At 39.9% G+C, this 24,438-nt stretch overlaps 1 protein-coding gene across 6 annotated transcripts in view; it reads right to left on the minus strand.

The window, feature by feature from the left end:
- ADD3 (adducin 3) overlaps positions 1-24,438 on the minus strand; it is a 93,465-nt gene that overhangs the window by 25,761 nt on the left and 43,266 nt on the right. Inside the window, exon 1 of one of the 6 annotated variants that reach the window (XM_032116077.1) lies at positions 3,848-4,133. The exons of the other annotated variants lie outside the window; for them this stretch is intronic. The gene's annotated coding sequence lies outside the window, so the exon portion shown is untranslated. Of the gene's footprint in view, positions 1-3,847; positions 4,134-24,438 lie in introns of those variants that run through there. 6 annotated transcript variants of the gene reach the window in all.

The following is a 24,438-nucleotide window of genomic DNA, read 5'->3' on the forward strand; positions in this document are numbered from 1 at the left end:
GTTACATGGCGTTGAAGCCACATCCACAGCAAACAGCTGAGCTTTAGCTTTTCTCCTTTTGTGTGCAGTTGTATGCAAAGATTCTCACTGAAGCTCATTACGTTAGGAAAAGAAAAAAAAAAAAAAACCAACCAAAAATACTTTCATGTATTCACCGTAAAAATCTCATTAAAAAAACCTGATAAGCATTGTGTAAACACAAACAGAACTGGATCAAAAAGAAGCAGACATCTGAATTTTCATACAAAGAATCAGGCTCAAAAGCACACTCAGGAACAGCATTCCTCAAAAGCTACTGAAGAGGGACACTTTCTCAGATTTAAGGAACAAAGAGAAACAGGATTTGAAGGATGAGATAGTGTATAATGAAAATACGTTTTAACATGCAAATATCTACAATCAGTAATATCTTTAATACAAAAATATTTGCATGCAAAAATATTTGGTATGTAAATTCACATCTTCAGAGGAAAAAACCTCAAGTCAAGCAGCGTTCAACAGCATGTTTTGACATTCTGGTATCAGTGGATCAAAGTGTCCTTGCTCTGTGGCACAGTTCACCCATCCCTCGTTTGTGTCACTGCTATTTACCATTAGGGGTATTTTGTGAACAGTGAGCCAACGTGGAGCATCTGAACTGCTTCCACTATAATCTCATGTATTTCCCACGGGAAACACTGGGCAGCCCTGTTAAAACCAGCTTCAGCACAACCCAAGCCCTCCTTCTGCCGGCAGCAAGTCCTTTCAGTCCTTGTGCTGCACCCTCTGCTGTGCAGACACGCCACGACCCAGGCTGGCAGGAGGATGCAAATTGGTTTTCAGCCAGTTTCCCACACTGATTCCCAAACGGCTTTGCTGACACCTGCAAGGGAGAGCACAAGGATGAAATCCTGGGGCACTGCAGTCCTGTGACCAAGTATGAAACTCCAGATAGAAGCCACCTACAGAGCTGGGAAAGCATTACCAGGTAGGAGCCAAGAAAACCATGTCTACGCCTTTCTTGTATACTACAAATTATGATAAAATTTGGGATTGAGAGGAAATAAAACAGTTATTACAGGTTTAATTGGTCTTGTTCTTTCTGCCATTTTTTTTTTTCCAGAGAGAGAGAAAGAAAACATCATCTGGGATGCAACATCATCCAGCTGCACACACAGAGCTCCCAGGAGGTACGAGGTACCCGGCATGCTGGATGAACCTACCATGTTCTGGGATGCATAATTCACATCCTGGAAACAAGCTCCATGAACTCTCATGGCTTCATTCCAGAGGCTGTGGTAACATATTGGTGAGTTTTGCATTTGCTGCTTGGGTGCAGGAGTTCATTCAGCATTTGCTGACTGACTGCTGGGAAGCCTGGTATGTGTGATCAGTTTGGGGATGCTGGGGAGAAAACAAGGACCTTGCTTCAAGGAAGTGAGAGTTTGGGAAAAATCTGGTGGAAGTATAAAAGGAGCTTAAGTTTTTCTAAATAATTAACTCTTGGGATGGTGTCTGGGGATCTGACCACTGCTCAGCTTAGAAAAAATACACTTATAAATGCAACCATGTCTTATGTCTCCCCTCCTCTGCCCTGTGTGTACTTTCCCTTTTGTACTTTCTCTTTCTCCCCTGCCGAAAATGGTGAGGTTTAAGAAGAAAAAGATAAAAAGCATCAGGAGAAAACATAAGACTATGAGATCACTGGCTAAATGCCACATGGTATGAAGAGCTTGAGACCAGATCTGTCAGCCTCCACTGTTCTCCATCTGTGTTGGGGTAAGAACCTCCATCTGAGCCAGAACAGACACCTTTTCAGTGTCAGAACAAACGCTTCCCAGCACCTGCAGGTAACTAAAAGCAGTCTAGAAATGTAGATAGCAAGAACCTTGCTTGAACTGGTGACCAGCTGTAACTCCTGCCCTTTCCCTCCTTCCCAGGAGTTGTCTTATCTGACCATTTTTTCCCCTAAAATGCTCCTGAATCCTTTTAACCCCAAGCAGGAGACTTGCTCAGCTGCTGATCGACTCAGTTGACTGGATCAACTACACGCATGTCTGAACTTCAAAACACATTTATTGTTATTATTATAGGTTTATAGGACATAATTAGTTCAAGTCCATTACTTTACAATTCATTCTTACAGTGACAGAAAAGCCCATTCATCTGTAAAAATGGCACAAATGTGACTGGCAATACCCAAAATCCAGAAAAGAGATTTTTCTAATTGCCTTGGACTTTACTTTTTCCTCTTTCCTTTCAGCCTGGTTTGTTACCTCTAGCCATTAAGATTACAACATTGAAGTCCTTGTAGTACAAAACCCCTCCATTACTGAACATAATATGGGAGTTGGGTCCAGTTGTTCCTATTAGATCTGGTTCAATGCCTGCCCTGTTGAGCCCAGGCTGACTCTCATATAACCCCTACTGTTTCCTGGAATATTTTCAAACAAATCAACCATTCTTTTATTATTTATTTGCATCTTCTACAGACTTTTTTTAATTTTTTTTTTTTTTTTAAGAAAGGGGATATTTGTTTAAAATGCTGTCAGCTTTTGGGAACTAAAAAATAAGTATCTTCTTCTCAGCATAGAACCAGCAATAACACAAAAATATTTACAGAAAATCCAGACCTCAACATCTATGAATTGTGACAGAGGATCCTCTCCCCCACCTTTTCTTTTTTTGTGTGTGTGTGTGCTACTTGTGCCTAGAGAAGAAACCAACTTTGCTGCAAGGCTACTTTTGGCTTCCACCCCCTCCAATGATGTTTATGAATTAAAGAAAGTGAGGTACCACCTTCCTGTACAGTACTAATTAGCATTTCTTACACATGCTCCAGAGTGGTTACAGAGACTGAGGCACAGGTAGAATTGAGAGACCCTATAACAACAAGACACTATATCTTGACTGGTCAGAAAGGACAAACATACACAGAGAAGTCAAACATAAGCAGATCTGATTCTATCTTGGTGAGAGCCATCACTCTTGCTCCACTCAGACACACATTCTAGCCCACATTTTGGCCTAACATGCAGATGCTGACACGCTAAAGAGAGATTCAAAGCATAGAGAAGAGCAGTTTTCCCATAGATGGTTCAACGGCTCCAATGTGGGGCCAATACAAGAAGAGAAAGTCAGAATGGATACATTTTTGTTACACGGAATCCTCACCTCCGCTAAAAATACTTTTAAGGACCTGTAAAACAAAAAGGCTTTACGAGCTCTTGCTACAACGTAACTTGTTAATTTAACACCACTTCCCCCTCCTAGTTCTGCCCTCCCGGTTCATGCTGAACTGAATTCTGATACAAAAGAAAACAGGTCGTGCCCTCCCATGCTTTGATGCCTTATATAGCTCATGGGCTTGGCTTCCATATCCTGTTCTGTATTTCATACCCGTAACTGGGCTACAGAGAGAAAGTAGAACATACCCCTCTGTCAGGAAGCTGTGTATCTCTCTACTTAGGAGTAAGTTTTATTTAACAAAAGCTTTAATTTATTCCAGGAACTTGGGACTGTTGATTTTAGGTTGCAACATTACATCCTGAGCATCCCCATCTGACACTTTGTAAAGTCTAAGTAACCTGCTGTGCTGCTTTTGTTGCAATAACTATTTTCAATGTCAAATGACAAAACCAGCTCAAAATAATAATGAGGTCAGAGAAACAAGAAATACTAAAGTAAAACAAAAGTGCAAGAGGCCAAATGTGAGAAAAATTTATATTGAGAAAGAACCCCCCCGAAAGCACTGACTTGATATATCTTTCATAATGTACTGAATGTATATAAAAATAAATACCACCAGACAGAGTAACAGAAAAGGGACCAAATTATTAGATCACCTAGCAACAGAACATTAACCTACCTTTTATGCTGATCTTTTCTGGCTGGTTTCAGACATCTCCATTTTCTCTATGCAGTGCAATCCATCTTACTGAGAGTTCCCAGCACTGCAAACCAGCAGTGTGTGCACAGCATCATTAACTGGTGCGACTGATTTGGGGTCTGAGCACTCGAGCTGGACTGCGCTGCATCTGAGCGGTTCCTTTCTCAGGAGCACGTTGAGCTGTTCTGCTCCTGCAATTTCTCGCCTGCTTGTTTTTAAGGAACAGTCTGCTCTTTCTCTCCCCCACCCCCCCTCCAATATCTTGTCTGCCAGGAGACTTGTTGGAAGCAAACTGGGCGTTTCTTGATCTCAGTTCCAGCCTCCCTATGAAACAGGTTCCAGTCTGAATCAAAGACTTGGCTTTAGCAAACACTGTCAGCTACGTACGTCAGCTGGCAGCAACACACACACTTCAGGAATATGGGAGAATGCTTGAGAGGGATGGGGAAATAGGTAGGAGAATACAGACTGAGAAGAGGGTCACCAACGCTATTTTCTGGACTAGAAAGTCAATTGTTCATCCTCCCTCCCATACATTTTAGTGATGACATAGAAATGAATAATTGCAACTCCTCTAAGGCAAAAAAAAATTGGATAAGCACCTCAAAATTAAATTCATTCTGAAATTCACCTGATGAGGACATCAAATACCATAAATATCTGAGTTGACAAATTTTCTTTTCCTTTTAAAATGTTACAATGGATTTGGGATTTTCTTACTTTACACATTGTTCAGGTGAGTAAGATGTGTGTTCAGACATTAGCATTTTCTAAACTCATTTTGTGGAGGTGAAAATACCTAGGTAGCATTTGTTCAAAATTTTATAAACTCATTTTACTAATACACAGTAATTCTATACACTAACACTTAAGCCAAACGACACTCTTAAACTGACACAAATTAATTTGCATTTAAAAATTAAAGTAGTCATACCTCCCCCTAACCTGCCCAGCCATTCAACCTCTCTCCCTTTAACACATGTTCAGATTCATACCAGCAAATGCTTGTAAGGGTTTCTTAAGGTTTTTTTGTTTTTTTTTTAATGGATTAATTTTCAACTGTATCAGTTCCCCTGCCAGTTAACTGCATATCTACATGAATGCTTGTTCTGAAATAAAGATAATGATGATACAGGAGTGTCTAATACCATTTCTTGCAGTAGCAATACAGCCATAAACAATTTGTCATACTACAGCCCAAACTGTTTACTAATCAAATAGTCTAATCCAGCACTGCATATTTAAGTCCCTCTGCTTTTAAACACAGCAAGCTAATAAAATTATCATCTCTTTCAGACACCACATTAAAGAGACTATATGGCAACAAGACACATTTTTTCCTAAGAAATAAGCACTAGAGTACATTTGAACCTTGTTTCTGTATTGCTGTGTTAAATCTAAAGCATTATTTTTTCCCAATTATATGGTGCAATGTTGAAGTCAACGCAAATAGTCAAGTTGTGCAACTCACACTTTATTCAGTGTAAACTGGAACTGAGCCAGACACACTTATTGTCAAGAAGTGAGAACTAAGTGGGTTGCTGACAAGCACACAGAATATGAGAATTTGAGGCCTGTAGCTTTACCTTCAACTGCAGGGATGATGTTTTTTCTCTGTTAAGGAAGGCTTCTTGTAATGCACTCCGCCTGTAGCAGGTGCAGTCTGCACCTCCACATTTGCAGGCTGGCCTGCCAACATTTTTTAGCACAAGCAGTGGGGAAAAAACTTCTGGAGCTTAGAATGCTGGTTTGATGCATCCAATATGCTCTACCACATGGCCATAAATGCTATTTGCATGTGTTGAGTCTCATAAATGAACTTGCATGCTTAACCCTGTAGACCCAAACTACTTTAATCATTCACATTTTGCTATTCCTTCAATGTCGCGTGAGTTTTTCACGGAGAAAAAAGGGAGGGAACCCTTGATAAGCAAGTTATCCAGTCACCCTTTTCTGAGAGTCAGTATGATAAAAGACAAAACTGGTCTGAAAAGCACAACCCTGAGAGTTCAGATCTAGGCTCCACCCTGCCCACTACGGAACCTCTTGTGCCAAGGAAAGGCAGTACATAACTGGGCTGTTGCCATCACTGCATTGTGAGACACCTGAGCAGTCAGCAGTGTACAGGTTTCCTCATTTCACTCCATAAAATGTTCTCTTGTTTTCACAAAAATTGTTAAGATTGCGCAGACAATACAAACATTTTGAGAATACAATGTTCTGTACACAAATCATACAAGTCAGAATAAACTCAGTCACACAAGCAAACTGATTACAGAGAAGTAGCAGAGGAGTAATCCAGAGCTTATTGGTGAAACAATTCACGCAAGTGACAATAAAAAGCACTTCTTTTTTATTTTTAAAGACTTGCCTTTGCTTATCTACATAATCATTTGTGCTTAAGTTACCTAAAAATATTTCACGAGTCAGTAGACAACAGAGTGCTAAATTAAAAGATTACATTCTGGTACCACTTATCCGTATTAAGCTGTGAAAGTAGGCACACACATAACCCACACACATCGACAATGGCTGAACAATGTCCCTGTGTCATTTGAAAAACATGAAACCCGGGTTCTTCCACAGTATAAACTAAGAAGTTCTCTGTAAAAAAACTTAACTGGAAAAGCTGATTGCAGCCACAGCCTTCCATATTTTGCAACACTCTCCCTCTCTTGTAAAGTCTCCAGCTTCCTCTGGTGACTTTTTTCTCGGGCTGTCCCTGACCTGCACAGATGCAGAGGAAAATAATTCCACTTTATATGCAGATCTACATAAGGTTATGGAGCAGAAGAAACAAGTCTGTCATGTAAAAATTCTTTTTAAAATCCATTGATTCACATCAACCTGGATAGAGCCATTTGGAGTAACAAGGACTACTCCCAGCAGCCTGGAAGAGCCCTGCTGGGTCACTGGTACGACGTGTGACATTGGAGAGCAGGACACCTCTTATCGATCCTGGGGCACACGAAAAGCCTTTGTGATTTATGGCAGTTTCATTACCCTGAGAAATGCCATGGCCAAAGCAGCTGCCTCCTGGGTTTTGCTGGCGGGTCAGAGGCTGTGACGGTGGGCAATCCAGATGATCGACACAAGGCAACTGCTGGATTTTACAAATATTTACATGAACGATCGATCTTGTGTATGGCAGCACGCAGCCAAACCTTTTTATAGCCCAAATCCCCTGGAGCTCCTCTCTCTTCACATCAAATCCTGACAGCTCTGTGTAGACACCATTTAAGACCACCACCATGCACTTGACCATACAGAATTGCAGCTCAACGCCCTCCATAACTCACAAGTGAGAGCTGGGAAACCTGGCCAACAGCTAATCTCAGTAGGACATTTGTAACTGGAAACTTGAGGAAAAGATGAAATTGTGCCAGGTCTTCGATCATACAGTCTTCAGGACAAATCATATCTTCATTAATATTATGCACCACACCCTGAACAAGTCTCCCCAGTTCATCTTGGGATCTCTGAATCACTCTGCCATAAATTTTATATGAAGAGCAATAACATAAGTCACATTAATACATCAATATCAGCTTGACTATGTCAAAATAAATTGGCTAGCCTCACAAAAAAGGAATTTTAACATTTTACTGACTTATACATCATTTTCACATTTAACAGAAAACAAGAGCATTTCAAAAAAGCTAATTTATGATAGGTATAGTTAAAAACTCAAAATATTTTAAATAAAACAGCACAACAACATATATTGATTTTGCATAAGAGGAGGCTTAGTTGGAATGTTATGGCTCTTTTAGGGTTTTTAACTATCATTTACAAATAGTAATTTTAGGGATTGATGGAAGTGCAAGACAAATGATGCCAGCCAAGCCCAGGCCTGATTGTGCAGCAATCACATTGCCACTGATTGGCCATGAGCAAGGAAAAAAATCTTAGGTGTTGTGAGAAAAGAGCTATCCCCTTATTCTAGCGAATGCTTAAAAAAGGCAAGCTCAAACTGAGGTGTAGAGGGAAGGCTCTGTTAATAGGACTAAATCAGCCATGAGATGGCATAAGGGACAAAAAACTGTAAATAACTATTCACAGATTATGCTGAGAGTGTCTTTTCTCACCCCATTCAAGACTCGAAGACTTTCTTTTTTCTCCATTACCAAAATTAGTTTTGCCTTAGCATAAGGAACACTTTTTCCCCTTCCTTGGTCCATTTACAAATAAATGTTTGTGACTGTCAAAACATAACATGAGAAAAGTTAGCAAACATGCAGAATTTGATGGAGGTTATAGTTGCATCCCTAATACTTACAAAATCATCATCTTTAGAGGACTTAAGTTAAACATACCTTATGCTACAATTTTTCATGTTTTCCTGGCTGCCTCGAGGCAATCCTGCCCCTCCCAGTGCACATGCTTCAGTCCCCCACCTCTGAAAATGCCATTCCCTACTTGTGCTAAGCACACCTCTCCATGAAGCTTCAGTCTGCAGCGGTTACACAAAGGCATCTGGGTTAAAAATAATCTGGGGGTGGAGAGCAGGGGAAAGTGTGGAGCAGAGCAGGGCCACAAGGGCCTGGCTGCCCTACTCAAGAGTTCAAAAGGCAACTACTTTATTAGCTGCGTTCACAGCATGTTGCTTTAATTATCCTTCCCAGGGAAATCCCTAGGATTTACAGTGGTGAGAAACACTTTTTCTGTATGTAGTCACATGGTTAATATTGTCTTCAGCTTGCTTGAAAATAATTAACCCCCTCCCCCCAATAAACTACCCAACTAGCAAATGCAAAAAAGTTTCATTTGCATTTAAAGTTTAAGCTATATAAAAATGTACATCAATCTCAATTGACTTGGCCTGAATTTGACCTCCTTCTTGTCCCCGCCACCTTTTACTCATGGTATGAGAAAAGCAAATTGAATTTAGAGAGCCAAAGGTCTTCCACACCTTCAGGAATGGAAACTATTCCACTGAATTTCAAGCAAGCCTAACTGATGGCTGAGGCACTTTGGACTTAACCACAGCACTGAACAGAGAAGCAGATGTGCTCAGAGAAGCAGCCAGCACATCCCTGAACAAGTGCTGAAGATTTACTAACAAAAGCTTTGGTAAGACGCACAGTGAGGAGTAGGGTGAGTCAGCATCAAGCCCAGTAGTAAGAGCAGTATTTTTAAAGTCAAAAGCAGAATATATAAATATTTCATAATTAGGTTACTATTATTTTCCAGGGCAAGCAAGCAATTATCTACTGTTATCCTGTAATTCTCCTCCTCCATCGTTACTTGTAAGCTCTGGAAACTTGGATAAAATAAAAGACACTCCACAACAAACTACTCTGGTATTACAGAGCATGGATGCACCCTGGCATGCTACACAAAATCATGGGGACTTGCACACATCTCTGATTGTTCCTAGAATGGAAAACCAGCTGACATCGGACACTTGTCCTAGAGAGTTAAACCATCCTCTCTTTTGATCTCAGTTGCATGAAGCATGAATATTTCATATCTAAAGAGGAGATGGTCCAACATACTGGGAACAGAACTTCCCAGCAGCCAAAGTGGTACAAGCAATCATCCACCCCAGACTGCTTCAGAAGACACTTACTTTATACTACAGCATTGTCATGCAAGTGAAGAAGAGCTTCCTGGTTTCTCCTCTAACCAGGGACTTGAATGAACTGCAGCACCAGTAACTCAGAATTACAGTTGCAGAGACTCTCAGTTATAATTTTGAAGGCATGTGCAGCCTTTGATCAGTCACATGCAACACTAAAGACTCTCCCTCAAATCCTTCCTCAAACAATTCTTTCAATTTTGACTTCTACTGGCTTTTTTTGTTTGTAATTTCAAGAACATTCTGAAGCCAACAAATGTATTAGATGGATCTGTCTCCTAGATAAAACTAAATACATAAGAATTGTTTTATTTTAATTTCCAAAGCTCATTTGTAAACCTGGCCTGAAAATGCTACTTGCTTGTTTGCAATTAAACCCATGTATGTTTATATTGAGTGGAAGTATCTGACATGTTACCCATGGGCTGAAGTTCAGCGCCTGAGATGTAGAGGCAAATTCTTCTCTCAACTATAACATTAAGAATTAAAAGGAACAAATTTAAAAATCAATTAGCAATTTTTAGAAAAATGACATTGTGTTCTGAGTTTTGGTGATGCTTTTTTTTTGAATATTTGAATAACTCATGGAACTCATCCTAGGGAAACAGCATTCCAGCTTATACCATAAGAAAATTACCGATGATACAGAAAAATGTCTGAGGATATAGAGCTTACATCTGCTTGATAAATAAAGTAATGTATTTTCTAGGTCTTTCAGTTATTTTTTTTCACTTTTGTGTTGGGTGCTTTGTGGGGTTTTTATAAACATCTGTAAAGACCTAACACTGTTCGAAGACTTAAAGATCTCCGTATAAGTGGAAGAACATGCTAAAAAAATACCACAGAACTTGATTAATAAAGTGCTGAATAATAGGTGATTAGATGCTTGCCAAGGGCTCCTTCATGACAGCTCTCACAGACGTGCTGGAATGCTGTGGAGGACGACACTGACCCAGGGCAGCCAGAGCTCTGCCTTAACCACAGTGGGGATGAGGAGGAACCACATCATTCTTTGGAACTCATTTCCTAATCCAAAGAGGAAAAAAGGAATCTGCAGGATTAATCTGGTCTCAGGAGTCTGGAAGAGTAGGAGTAGGTGCTCCTTTTAGAGTTGGCAAGTATTTAGATTTTTTTTTCCTTGTAAGATGTGTTGCTCCAACTTGCTAATTTATTGCATTATTTTGGGCAGGGAGATAGCTGGATTTCTATTTTTATCTTAAAATTGAGTGATGCTTCCAGTGTGCATTGAAACAAGCATGTAAGATGCCATTTGTGGGTTGCTGTGGGTTTATAATTTTGTTCTTTTTAATTCCCTGGCAAATTGCTATGGAATTTTGATTTTGGCCTGCCTCACCAGTACATGTTCTCTCTCTGTGATAAATTATCAAAACTAATCAAAGTTTGTACTGCAAAGCAGTCAGTATGATGCAATGAAAGCATGCAAAGTTTTGTGCTACATGAACAGACTTTTTCTTGAGACTTCTGGCTTCAAACTCAGAAAACTGGAATTCATAATGAGAAATGCTCCTACCTGGCAGACAACCCCCGTCCCTCAGAGAGTGCAATTATACAATTATGCTGGATGAAACTTGAAGAAAGGTTTTCATTACATCTATCCCGTGTTCATTTTCATGTCATATTCAACGTGTTGTTTGTAACTGTGTGATATTGGACTGGAAGACCAGTGGTTTCTAGAAGACTAAAATGGACAGTTTAGTTTTTTGAAGTTATTTTTAACCATCACATTCACGAGGCACTGGATGTGAAGCATCTGATGTGATACATCTGATATATAAATAGCAAAACACGAGAAATAAGTAAACAAACAAATCCATCCCTTCCTGGCCACTCCTGGCATGGTGCATGCCTGGCTGTCCAAAAGTAAATCAGCAGCCATCCTGAGCTAAGATTCCACCTTTTCATTCTCTGTTAGAAACTATCACCCTCAACAGTAAGCTCTCCAAGTTGGCTGTTTTATCCTTGTATCCACAAAAAGTAATTACTAAGCGCTGCCTTGTGTAATTGTGACGGCACTTTCACAAGTTCAGAAACACAATGCCTTGAGGTTACTTGTCTATTAAAGATGGTAATATTTTATACACCTAGAAGGTTTTTGCCCTTTTTGTAGCAAAGTATGTTTTAGTCTTGAAAACTGAAGAGTTTGTCTCTTGATTGTGCAAACTTGTGATGGAGTTCCATTAATTATCTACACTTGGACATTTTTTTAGTCAGTACCCTATAATGAGATGGACTGAACAACTTGTACTTCAAGTACTGAGGTTGCTGTTTAAGTACTGAGGATGCTGCTCAGCATCAAAATTCTACATCTTTAACCAGATCTCAACTCCTGTAAAGCGTAAGCAAATTATGTTTTTACTTTTGTACCAAGTTTGGCTTAAAGTAACCAATAGGTTCAAAAGTTAAGTGGCAGGAATGAATACATGCACAGCGTGATCAGGTAACATCTCATCTTCATAGAGCAGCAGGTGAACAAGCAGTACCTGGACCTCTCTCTGACCTGCATCATGAGCCCAGACACAGGTTCAGTCATTTAAAATAACCTCCCATAATAATTAAGCTGAGCCTGTGAACAAGCATAATTTTGCAAACATGGACAACCAAAACGGACTTGGATAATCCTATAGAAGAGCCAAAAATTTTCTTTCATCTTAATAAGTAGCTTTTGTGGCCATGGTGGGAGTACTTCCTGAAACACGAACAAAGCAATAGGTATGTCTGGAAATTTAAATTAGTATGGTAAGTTTAAAAACGCATGAACCCTCAAAGCATACTAAAGACTAGCCAGTGTTAAAACTGGTATCTATAAATAGCATAAGTTCATAGTTCTGAAAGGAGACCAGCATTGAAAATTCCCCAAGTGCTGGTGAGCAATGACCCAAGTCAGTTCTACCTGAGCAATGAAAGCACTCAAAAAAAAAAAATAAAAGAGAAATGTACTAGTAGGAGCAGAATAGGTTGAATTCTCTTTTTTTGTGCCTTCTTCTTCCATTTCCAATTGCATCATTATCACTAACAGAAAGATAAATCAATTCAAATAATGAAACTCAAGCGATCCTATGTAAAAAAAATAAAAATGAGTACCACATTTTCATTGCTATTCTTACTTCTCATCTGACCTCCTCAGTACAGTCATGAAAAAAACAAGGGGGAAAAAAAGGAGGAAAAACAGAAGACCAAACCAAAAATCTGAACAAATTGCTGCATAGGCTGAGAGTATCAGTTAAGAAATATAGCTGCTCTGAAACATTTAAAGAGAATACAAAAGGGCCTCTACAATAGTATAACCTTTGCCTCTGTCTGCCAGCATCACAGTTTACATGGTTTCCATGGCAACCCTCTGCAAACATATGAATGTGCTTGTTGCGTTAGATGTCGAACAGAAAATCCTTTGTGGCAACTCTGGAGGGCCATGGCCAGTGCCAACCTCCCAGCAGAATAATGCCCTTCACTATGCCTTGCCCAGCAGGCTCATGACACACTCGCTCACATGGCACAGCTGCTGCCCTCGCTCGTTTTTCCCCAACTGATTAAAAAAAAAAAAAAGAAAAAAGAAATATGTGCACATCATAACTATTAAATATTTCCTCCTTCATGGAGAGCCTGTTTTGCTTCCATCAAAGTGACAGCAAAGTCTTTGGTTCTGGACACTCAGGTGCAATGCAGGAACTGCTCAGTGAGGACTGACTGGGAGGCTTCCAGCAGGCTTCTACTCAGGGCATTGAGAATACATTTGCATATTGAGTAGATAACTACCCAGGAAGGGGATGCCACAATTCTTCATTATTACATGCTTTGAGAAAAAACACATTAAAACATACACATAAAATCTCAACATGAAATAGATACACCAGTGCAGAAGATAAAGCTCGTTTCATCACCTTGTTATTCTTCATCATGGAAAGACAACTGACCTACAAATAACTCACTGGATGGGCTCCTCCTCCAGCCCTGGAGGCAGGAAAATTCTACCCAAGACAGTCTCAAGTGTTATCAGGAAGGCTGGTTTCTTTTTTTTTGTTTTTAGGGGTATGTGTGCAAGTGAAAGCTGAGGAACTAAAAAACTGGTTTCTGCTTTACAAAAGATGAGTATTGCTACTGGCAAACATCTGAATGTTGTGTTCCTTCTGGATTTTCTCAAAATTCATGTCCACTCTGCAGCTCTACATATTTTACCAGCACTGAAATTTGAGCGCTTATACTTACAGTGCACCTTTAAGACCAGCAACACACATAGATGGAACATACCTTGCTGGTAGATTAAAACATTGCCCTACATCCTTATTCCTCTGGAAAAACAAATTCTTAGTACATAAAGTTAGACATTAGAAAAAGGTTCTTCCCCCAGAGGGTTGTTGGGCACTGGAACGGGCTCCCCAGGGCACTGATCACAGCACCAAGTCTGACAGAGGTCAAGAAGTGCTTGGACAATGCTCTCAGGCATGTGGTGTGATTCTGGGGGATGTTTCTTTACAGGGCTAAGAGCTGGACTTGGTTTTTGTGGGTCCCTTCCAACTCAGTTTATTCTGTGATTCTGGGACTGTAATTTCTGAGATGTCAATGGCATAATCTACCTAACTGCTTACAGATGTGCACAGCCTCAGGGAGGACGAGCCTCAGGGAGGACGACACCTCCAAACGCTACATTTAAGATCAAAACGTTCAGACCTTGCATGGGACATGAAAGCTTGCCTGTGCCATTCCATGAAAAACTGGGGAGGCCAGCACCTTTCTGCTTGTGACCGGACACTTCACCTGCCATTCAGCCATTGCCAGCCACTCTTACTGTCACAGCGACAAAAATCAGCAAGGTAACAGTTTTGTCTTAAAAGCTGAAGAATGAAGGAAAACAGATTTTGTACTAGAAAGAAAAAACAAACTGAACACTTTTAACTCTGCCAGCTCTCTGTTTCTGTGTTTACTTCTTCCCCTTTCCCAGAGACAGCTCTGAGGGGAAGCCCTCCCTGCTCCCTCCATGGCCACCCTCGCCTCACACCCACCACCAGCCCAGGCCCCCACGCACCAGCTGCCAAATTAACTCTGAGGGCCGCCAATCTCTCCTTTTAGCCTTGCCTGCACAACACAGTAACGCAGGGGTCACTCAAAGCCTGCCTTGTTCCAATGCTCTAATAACCCATTGTTCCCCTGCGGTTGCCTCGGCTAGATAAAACGAAAGGCCGCATTTTCCGAGGGTAAGCGAATTCCCACCGCCGGCCAAGGGCTCGGCCTCACGTCGGGGCCAGCCCATCCTGCGGCTTGGCGGGGAGATGGTGGGTTTGTTTTTGTTAGTGGGGGCTTGCAGGAACATCTGCTCAGTGAAGGGATGGTGTGGGTCTCACTGCCATCTTCCCCGCAGGGCTGTGCAAAGCCGTGTTTGCTCCCTCCACACATGGCGGTCCCTGTAAAGATACTGCATTGACAGTCCCATGGCTAAAACCTGCTGGATGTTTATAACCTGCTCCCTGCCTGAAGCTGCAGAAGGATTGAAAATCTAATGGTTGCTCTGTAAGTTTCCCAGGAGAGGGGAGCATAGCACGGGCTCAGGGCAGAGAGCCCCGACAGCAGGGCTGAAGCACCCTCAGTACCACATCCACCAAGACTCCAGGTAATAATGTGTAAGTACTGGGATGGGAGAAAGGACACAACAGGCAGAAATTAATCCAACAATACAGGAAATTGTAAGATTGAAAAGTCACTTGTTTTATATTTTCACCACATCCTCTCGTCCAATAATGAAGTTCACTGAACATCATTAACATTCCGCTAATGAGACATCCAACTGCCCAGAACAGCAATAACGAACGTGAGCTCTGTTTCCACCAAATCTACCAGAAAGATTTTTAAGGGTCTGCTTTCCCACTGACATGAACACATGACTCCCATTAGCCTTAATAAAGGCAGAGTGCATTCAGAGGGAGAGAAATTTCCCAAGGTTGCATAACTGAACTGCAGCATGCTCAAGACACAGTATAGACTGCTTAGAGAAGCTTGAAGTCCCAAAACTACAGGGACAGGCCAAATTCTCCCATTACTTTCCCATTAACTTTTGTCGTAGTTCAAACTTCCTTGCTTTAGGCCAGCGAGAGTACTCAAAGCTTTTTTACGACAGAAAAATGAAAAAGTAAATTTTTTTATGGAAAAGCAAATCAGACAGTGGGATGTTTAGACTCTATTTTTAGGCTGAAAAAAATGTAACTTCAGATATGCACTTTCTTTATCTTAATGCATTGTCCCTACATACTATTCTTGACTCCATGATGTATAAATTCTTACTTTTGTAACAATACAAATTTGTTGACAGGATGACAGGTTAAAGTTTATCTTTCAGGCTGCTTCCCTTGCCCCAGTCACAAAAATCTAGTTATGTCAATTTATGTCCCTTTCAGTGCTCAGTGAGGCGAGGAAATGGACTGGAGTGCCAGAATGTGGAAACAATGCAAAAAAAACTAATGCCAGAACTCAGTATCTGCCTCCTAGGCTAAGCTCTGCATGCCCTCACAAAGCTTTGGGATTAATACTGCATGTCTCAAAACTGTGTTTAAGAAAAACCTTCGTTCCAGATGTTGAAAGCATGATTAATCTACTGAAAGTTAGAAGCTTTTTTTTCATCTCTTCTCCCCAGTTTATGTATTTTAAAATACTTGGGTACTTTTTTTTTTGGATACTAGGAAATTGAATTTAACAGACAATTTAAAACTAGCTGGTCATGCCTTTATCGTAAGAATCTCTCTGATGTAATTGAAGAAATTTGATGCAGTTGCAGTATATATTAATGAAGGCTGCCTCATGCATTCAGCTATAGCTTTAAATGAGAACAGACTTCTCTATTATCTATCACACTGCAATGACTAATATGGGAGAGTTTCTAGTCTACTACTACTCACACACTATAAAAACCCATTAGCACACATACTCACAGAGGCTGAACTACTTTGATACAGTAAAGGGAGCTGAGGAGCTACAGCGCAACAATTGCTGCGACTGTGAGACCAGCAACGAACTGTTTTAGAGCCATGTGCTAAAACACATCAAGATTACCTACCTATAAAAAAACCCAAAACCAACAAGTAAAACAACAACCCAAAACCAAACTCAACCACAAACCAAAACATTCAATTTATTTTATTTCACAGACTTAAAATTAAAACCTCAAAGGTACAGGGAACCATGGTACAGCAGAATCAGCCCTGTGCCCCATGTGGCTGTGCTCACTTTAGCTGCCAACATATACTCAAAACTCGGAGCCCAGTCCTACTGAGTCTGGCATTCTCCTTGGCTTAAGCAGAAGCAAAATCAGATCTCATTTCCTAAAAAAGAAAAAAAAAAAAACCCAAAACCAACAAACCCCCAATCCATCCCATAATATGCAGAATGGCCAATGCTAACAGACTCGTTTATGGATACATCAATACTAACTATAGTGGGAAACTCCATTCAAGCACAGAAACTGTAACTCACCAGTCACGTCACAACACCGAAGATAAAAATCATGCAGGTCTCAAATAGAAGACACTCAAATTACAAGACAACTTTCTGCAGCATCCATCCCCAACCATTCTATCAAACACACAACTGCAACAGCACAAAGCATCTTTATGAAAGGAATAAAAGGCTCTTTAAATGCTCCTTTTATTTTTTATTGAATGAACCCACTCTTACACAAAGTTCACTCAACGATGTCTCGAGCTTTAGTACTGCCAAATCCTGTATTTCATTAGTCAACTATGGCTTGTCAGTCACATACAGAACAATCTAAAGTATTTATTAACTGCATACAATTTCCTCATGTAGCAGGTCAGGTGGTTGTTGAAGACACTGAACTTATTACTATATTGATAAATGTAGCTGTCAGGAAGACAAGAATATTTTCACTGTTACACCACAACTGACCAAACACTTCCCTGCTCCGAGTCACTGGCAAAACCCAAAGGGAGTTAAAAACCAAAGCCACAGACTCCTCCCAGCCACAGTGTTAGTTTCAGCATTTTCTGTAGTTGACTCTTCTCACAGAATCAGTAATCTTTACTAACAGTGTTCTTCCCTCCAAGGAAGCTCACTGCACCACACCTCCCAATTGTTTTAGAAGTACATATATACAAAGACCACAGTTAAAAAAGATATCATCAGACATGGCAAGTCCAGAGAAATCTTGTCCTAAATATTTTTCAAGCTTATTCATAAGAAAAGGGTGGAGAAAGAAACCACAGCTAAAAGATTCACAAACATGAACTCATTTACAGGTTTGCAAAGCAAATCATGCCACCAACCTGTCATGTAACCCACAGGAAAACACAGTGCAGACTCTCTGGATCAAGATACTCACTGCTGGATGAAATTAAATTGCCCAGCTACTATATGAGCTCCTTAAAACTGGTTGGGTTTTTTGCTACTCCTAATCTCTCAGTCAGACAGGCACTAGATTAAAGTGAAGGCAGAGCAGAGAACAACCAGTTTCTAAACTTTAACAACTTCTTACACTCCAAGGCAATTAAGAACTCTGTTCTCATACACTGTTTATTGCCTTGAAAGGATCACCTGTTGGTTACTGGTCATAAAAACAACTGCAGCTCTGTAATTCCTCAAATATTTACTAACAAGATACACCAGAGTGCAAACCCCAAAACTCTATTCCTGATACTCAGACCTTTCTGTTCAAACACAAATTGACAAAAAGACCTTCTGGCAAAACCACTCCAGAATGCTTTTACACTTTGGTTTTGAAGTACAGATCTGCCTTTTTTTCCCTCCCTGTAACACCACCCACTGTTCCAAACAAATAAGTAATCCAGTGTTGCACAGGAATTTTAATTGTTTCCATAACTTCTGCTACCTGCCAAAAAAGTACTTAGTATGACAGATATGGAAAAGGGTGTCTATGATACATGTATATTTATAATAAGATATGAAAATATATATGCATATGTATAGCATACAACTTATGTAATAATTAACTTTTGTTCAGCTATAAAAACTAGAAGCCTTTTAAAGAGCCAACCTTCATTCTATGAAGTAACAGCCATGATTTGAGTTACTGACTCTCTGGCTCAGATTCACAATCAAATTACTACAGCTGAACTTCCTGCATACCACGTGAGCCAGACTTGGGCTGGTGTCCCCTTGTGTGCTGTTAGCTATGACAGACAAGGTCGCAGCGGAAATCCCTTGCATGGAAGGCTGAAAAACTAGGATGTAAGGATGCACTCCTTTGTATCTGCTGCAAGGACAATCTCTGCAGCAGCCTCTGCAAGAGCTTGGCCGATGTGGGTGCTGAGACTGAAAGTTTGTCTCCTTTCAAGAGTTGTGCAATATTTATTTATTTATTTATTAAGATCTTGGTTTGTCAATCCTTCCTCACTCTGCACAGTATTTACCACAAATAATGGCCTTGGTTTCAGAGGGACCTCTGAAATACTCATCTTGTGGCACAAGGAGTTGCACAACCCAAGCTGGTGGGACATTTTCAGCATATTTGTACAACTTCATTTATTTAGTTATTAAGACCAGGTCTTAAAACAACAAAATCTTTTTTGAGCATTTGTTTAAACAATCCATTCTAGGTACGAGACTATTTATAAATATATGATATGCAAATACTGTGTGCTAATAAAATACCTAGGAGAGTTGTAATTATTTTGGCAAAAGAGCTTAGAGATCTTCCCCTGAGTAAACTGCATGGCAGCATAAGCCTACTAGTAGGGGAGATATAACAATTCCATAAAACAAAAGCTCATTTAAAACAGTTTAATAAACAAAGGGGGAAATATCTGTTGCACTTGCATACTGGAAGCTCACAAAATATTATCTTCAACAATAGGTATCACACATTTTTCCACTGATTTAACAACTAAGCCCAGCATGCTGCAGCTTCTGACACCATTAGGGCTTAGAATCTACTTTCGACAGCATTTTTTGATTTGTGATGGGTGGTTTGTTTTTGGATTGTTATGGGCTGGGTGAAGCCTCGAGGCAGACATGCAGTCCTGTTGATAACATATGTGTTTTCCAACCCCGTGATAAATTTCCCATAACTGCTGGCCTGGAACATGACTTTCAGCAACTTGACTGTTTCACATTTGGCTAAAGCAGCATCAGTCCATTTTGTATAATAGCTCCAAGACTATACATGGAAGACAACCATTTTCCTAACATATTGCTTTCAGTGCTCAACTTCAGACTCCGATTTTCAGAAAACAATGATTATGGCTTCCAGAAATCCAAATCTCTTCAAACAGACTTTTTTCCCAAGCTGGAAAACCAAAGTCAGAAATTACTTTTGGAAGATGCACCTGGAATTTAAATATCAATGTCAACAGTGCTGGTTGTTACAGCTTAGGAGAGGTTTTATTTTGTACGCAAATCCTAATCTACACATACATTTCAGTACTCCTACATTACTCCCACTGAGGTCTGAGCTGTTTTCAAAGCCTTAAAACCTTGCCTTTCACAGCTGCAAAGGAAATGACAAGAGAAGAAAAACACAGCCAGTGCATATCAGCAATTAATTCCATCCACAACTGCCCAGCTGTTTGCGCACGGAGGAACTGGCCTGTTTCCCCTCCGAGCTTTGGCCACTGAAAGCTGATATGGCACTTTTGGAGATGTGGGCTGCTGGTAACGCGTCAGGAATGCGCTCGAGATCACTCGGAGCTGAAGGAGAAGAAATGAAATCCAGACTGGAGTGCTGAGTATCTGTGTTATGAGGATAAAGTTATCTGGGGGAGAGGGCGGTCGAGGGGGGAAGCGGAGCCGCCAGCAAAGCCAAGCTCAGCATGCAGGACACAACCATCACTGGCAGAGACAAGGTGGGATGACCTCAGAAACCTGCACATCTACATCAGCTCTGCCAAGGTGCTTTTACGTTGGCTGATGTCAGATTTGGGATTTGGGGGAACTTTACAAAAGCTGTCACTTTCACTTGGGATCGCACTTTCCCAGCAAAGTTGTTATAGAGACTCAGCTCCATCTGTTTGAGAGTAAGACTTATTAGTAAGAAATTACTACTTATCGGTAAGTAATCTCACCAATGCTTGCAGCCTTGAAGCTCCAGAACTTAAGGCAGAATTCAGTCCTTTAGAGTCTTTCCTATGAATGAAATTCCCTTATGTCATCCTTGGGATTTCAGGAAAGGCCTTGAGTATATAAAAAGGAGATGCTATTGATACCATCAACGAACCTCACCCTGCTGAGCCCTGGAAATTTCATCCCACTCAAAGTCACCAGTTTACATGAGAAGCTCATTTTTTCCTCTAATATATTTTAAAAACAAAAACAACATGTATTTTTTTTCCTCCCTCAATTCAAGCCAGTCCCCATTTAAAAATTCCAAATTGATTCCTTCTTGCTGGGTAAAGCCATACACAGCAAAACACTTCTAATATATATTACTGGCATTTTTTTCTTCAGCTTCAATACCACCAGTAAAAAAGAGCTCCTTTGATCTTTAGTAGCAGCAGGTCACCTTTTCACTGGCTGAAGCACTCAATCATCAGCACAGGTATTCAAAAGAATGACACCAATAGGGAAGTATTTTCACTTGACCATTTTCAAGACCAGTACCTATGGTAAGAAGTAACTATCACAGGGTTATTCCCTTTATAAGAAATCAATGAAGTACCAGCTTGTGCATGTTGCTGAATAAACTGAGTCTGCTAAAACTACAGGCTTGTGCCCCAATGTGTGGAAAGAAAAACATTCTGCAGAAATAAGACTGTAATATCATGTCCATACAGTAATAAAAAAAATGGGAGAAAAATATCCTTCTAGCAAACAAGATTGATGAAATATTTAAACATTACCTTTTTAAAAAAGGATCTCTAAAGTTTAGAGCAATGCTTCTGAAAGATTGGTATAATCTCCAAAACCATTATACAAACGTGCAGCGTTATCATTTGGAAAATACAAAAGCAGAGGATCTTCAGTAATTTCAGCTTCCCAAGGAAAGTAAATCCAAATCCTATGTTTGACTGGAAGATAGGAATTTGTACAAATGGCTTAAAATACCATCTCTTTTTTCTCTCTTGGAACCAATGACTCAATAAAGGGTAAACAGAGGCAGCACATTTTTACATCAGAAGTGTAGCACAATTTAGACTGCAAGTAATCTCACTATATTGCTGCATGAACAGTTCCACTGCTACTGGAAAGCAAGAGCAGCACTCATCATTCTTCCCACAATTTTTTTTTAAGCTACTCAACATTGGGCAAATCCACTCGGGGATGATTTCCTACATTGCTTATTGTCTGCCACAGCAAAACCTGTCTTTCCCACATATTAGAAACATGCACAGAAAGTTTCTAGAGGTGATCAGTCAGTCACATCACACTCAGCAATGCCAAGGCCTCCAAAGTATGTAGGCCACCTTTCCAAGACCATTAGTTCTTTTCACATGAAGTGCTGCAATGCAAATAATTATATTTCTTAATATCCTACTTATCCTCAATACTGGACTATACAAGACAAAGGTATTCTTAAACAGCAGAACCTGGAGAAGTCTTTAATCTAAAAATCCCAGAAGGATAAAAGGCTTTTTTAGACCTACCTCAAAACAGAAGATATTTCAGTAAAGTAGGGAATGGTGATAGAGCTGTAGATGCCTTAAAAAAATTACATAGCTTAAAAATTACTTTTCCCCCAGCCATACTTAACTAGAATGGGTGTTAGTTATAGATTTCAAATTTGTTTCTCAGGCTCAGTTTTCAACAATATTTTGATAGAAGGCTGTGAAAATACTGATAGATGTTAAAAGCGATAACAGTAAGTTTCACTGTCTCAGTAGAACTCAGCTGAGCACTACAAACAGAAATCATTCAAGTGAATCTTGCAAGTGCACATATGCCAACTGGCTAACTAAACACAGCTCTTCACTGACTAGTCTCTTCTCTGTTTGCTACATCTTCTCCAGAGCAAAATTCTCTCTTGTGCAGCAAACCTATCCAAGATCTAAGTATTGCTTAAAAGCATGAAAGATCTATCCCAGAAATAAACCACAATTCTTCTGCTCTTAAGGATTTACCATTTTAATTTAGACATGATGCTTCAAGCTGGAAATAAATTTTAGTCACTAAGGCTAAAATTCAGATGCAGAGAGGGTTCCAAGCCCACATAGCACTTATGTCCCAAACCAGACTTACAGATGAGTAATAGTGAGGTTTAGTGGTGCACACCTCTCAGATTTGATACACAGCAAAAAATTTCACACTAAAAGAATGCAGAAAGGGCTTAGAAAGTCCCTAATTTTCACATCCAGCTGTAACACAAGCAAATTGTTTTACTCATGCTGAAAATGAACACATATCACATTTTCTGGAATAATTACTGAAATAGGGAAGTTCTTTGATTGTGCCTAGAAATGCTTACATCACAGAATGGTTAAAGATAAATAGCACCATCTGAACTTGCAAGAGAAGTTCATACTTCACGGTTAAATAATTTGTGAGTCACTTGGGATGATTTAAGTTTTTCTCCGAGATGTGAATCAGGAACAAAGTTGCTCAATGTCTAAAAGTCCCCAGTTCGAAAGAAAAAATTCCTAAGTCCTAAAGCAACAGTTTTCATTTATCATCTATATTATGTACGAAGTACTGAAACTTAACATCTTCGTGTTCAACATTTGCGTTTGTGAAACCATTAAGTCGTAGAGTGCGATTCTTTTTGCCTAACTTTAGATAATTACATAGCATTTGAAATCGCTGTCTAATTAAGCTCTCTCTGGCATGAAGTGAGTAATTATCTAGACTTCATTGGCTGCACCATAGACTTACACTGGTTCCAACAGAGGCATGCAATCCAAAAGCAGGCATTGATATTGCAGAAATCTTGAGTTATGCAAGGCACATGCTGCTTTAAAACACTGACAAGCTACAGACAAGACAGCGTGAACATATTAGAAGAGATCACTTAACTATTTTGTCAGCCCAGGGGAAAAAAGAAAAAAAAAATCTAAGTGGTAGATTTAAAAACAAGAGCCTATTCATTAAAATCTTGCAATTCACATGCACAACAGGTAGTACACTTTTCTACGCATCTCACAACTAGAGGTTTTTTTTATGTTGCCTAAGTCAACAACACATATTACTGACTAATTCTCAGCAGTGAGATATAACACAGTATAAAACAAGAACCTTGCAGTGCCAAGCACATCCCAAGACCCAGCAACCGTGTGAGTGTAGACTAAAATATGCTGTGAGAAACTGTCACCAGGCACAAACAAGGTTTCAGAATACCAAGTGCAAGAGCTGCCAACATAACAATCATTAAGTAAAAATATATGACCAATTCCTTAAAAAATATACAGAAATAAAATCTCAACTGGTAGGGAGCAGAGCAGGAGGAAAAGTGAAGGAAGGAGGAATGGAAGAAAGGTAGCAGACATTTTATTGCATTCGCAATCAAAATACAAATTTACTTCGTTACAAAAATGTTCATCCATGTGGACTACTATAAAGCAAACAAGTTTAATAGGAAATAGTGTTTAACAAGTTCCATAAATGATTTTTAAAGTAATGACAATGTTTTCTCTCCCATTCTCAGTAAGTGCTTGAAGCTAACGTGCATCTCAAAGACTGTCTTCTGTATTTTATTGTTGCTGTCAAGAAAGAAAACTGAGCCAAAAAGCTAGCAAATGTGTTGCACGACTCACACCTCTGGACATCAACGTGGTACTACAGTCTCTACATCTCAATGTTAGCATGACGTAAATAAACAAAGCACTCCGTTATACTAGAAATCCTTTAATGGCTCATGCTGAAAGTGGAGTAAAAGCAGCAACAAACCCCTCGCACCCACCAGCTCACTACAAGCACCTTGCTGTATTCATGGCAATGAAGAGTTTATTGCAGTGAAATGTATTGAATGTACTGCACCAAAATGTATTTTGTAAAAGCTGCTTTAAGCTCCCCTTCTTATATGACAGATGAGCCAGGGTTGAATCAGCATGATTCATGACAAGCACACAACACTAAGTTATGGTGA

Source organism: Corvus moneduloides, chromosome 8 (genome assembly GCF_009650955.1).
Source record: "Corvus moneduloides isolate bCorMon1 chromosome 8, bCorMon1.pri, whole genome shotgun sequence".
In the NCBI taxonomy this organism is placed as follows: Eukaryota; Metazoa; Chordata; class Aves; order Passeriformes; family Corvidae; genus Corvus; species Corvus moneduloides.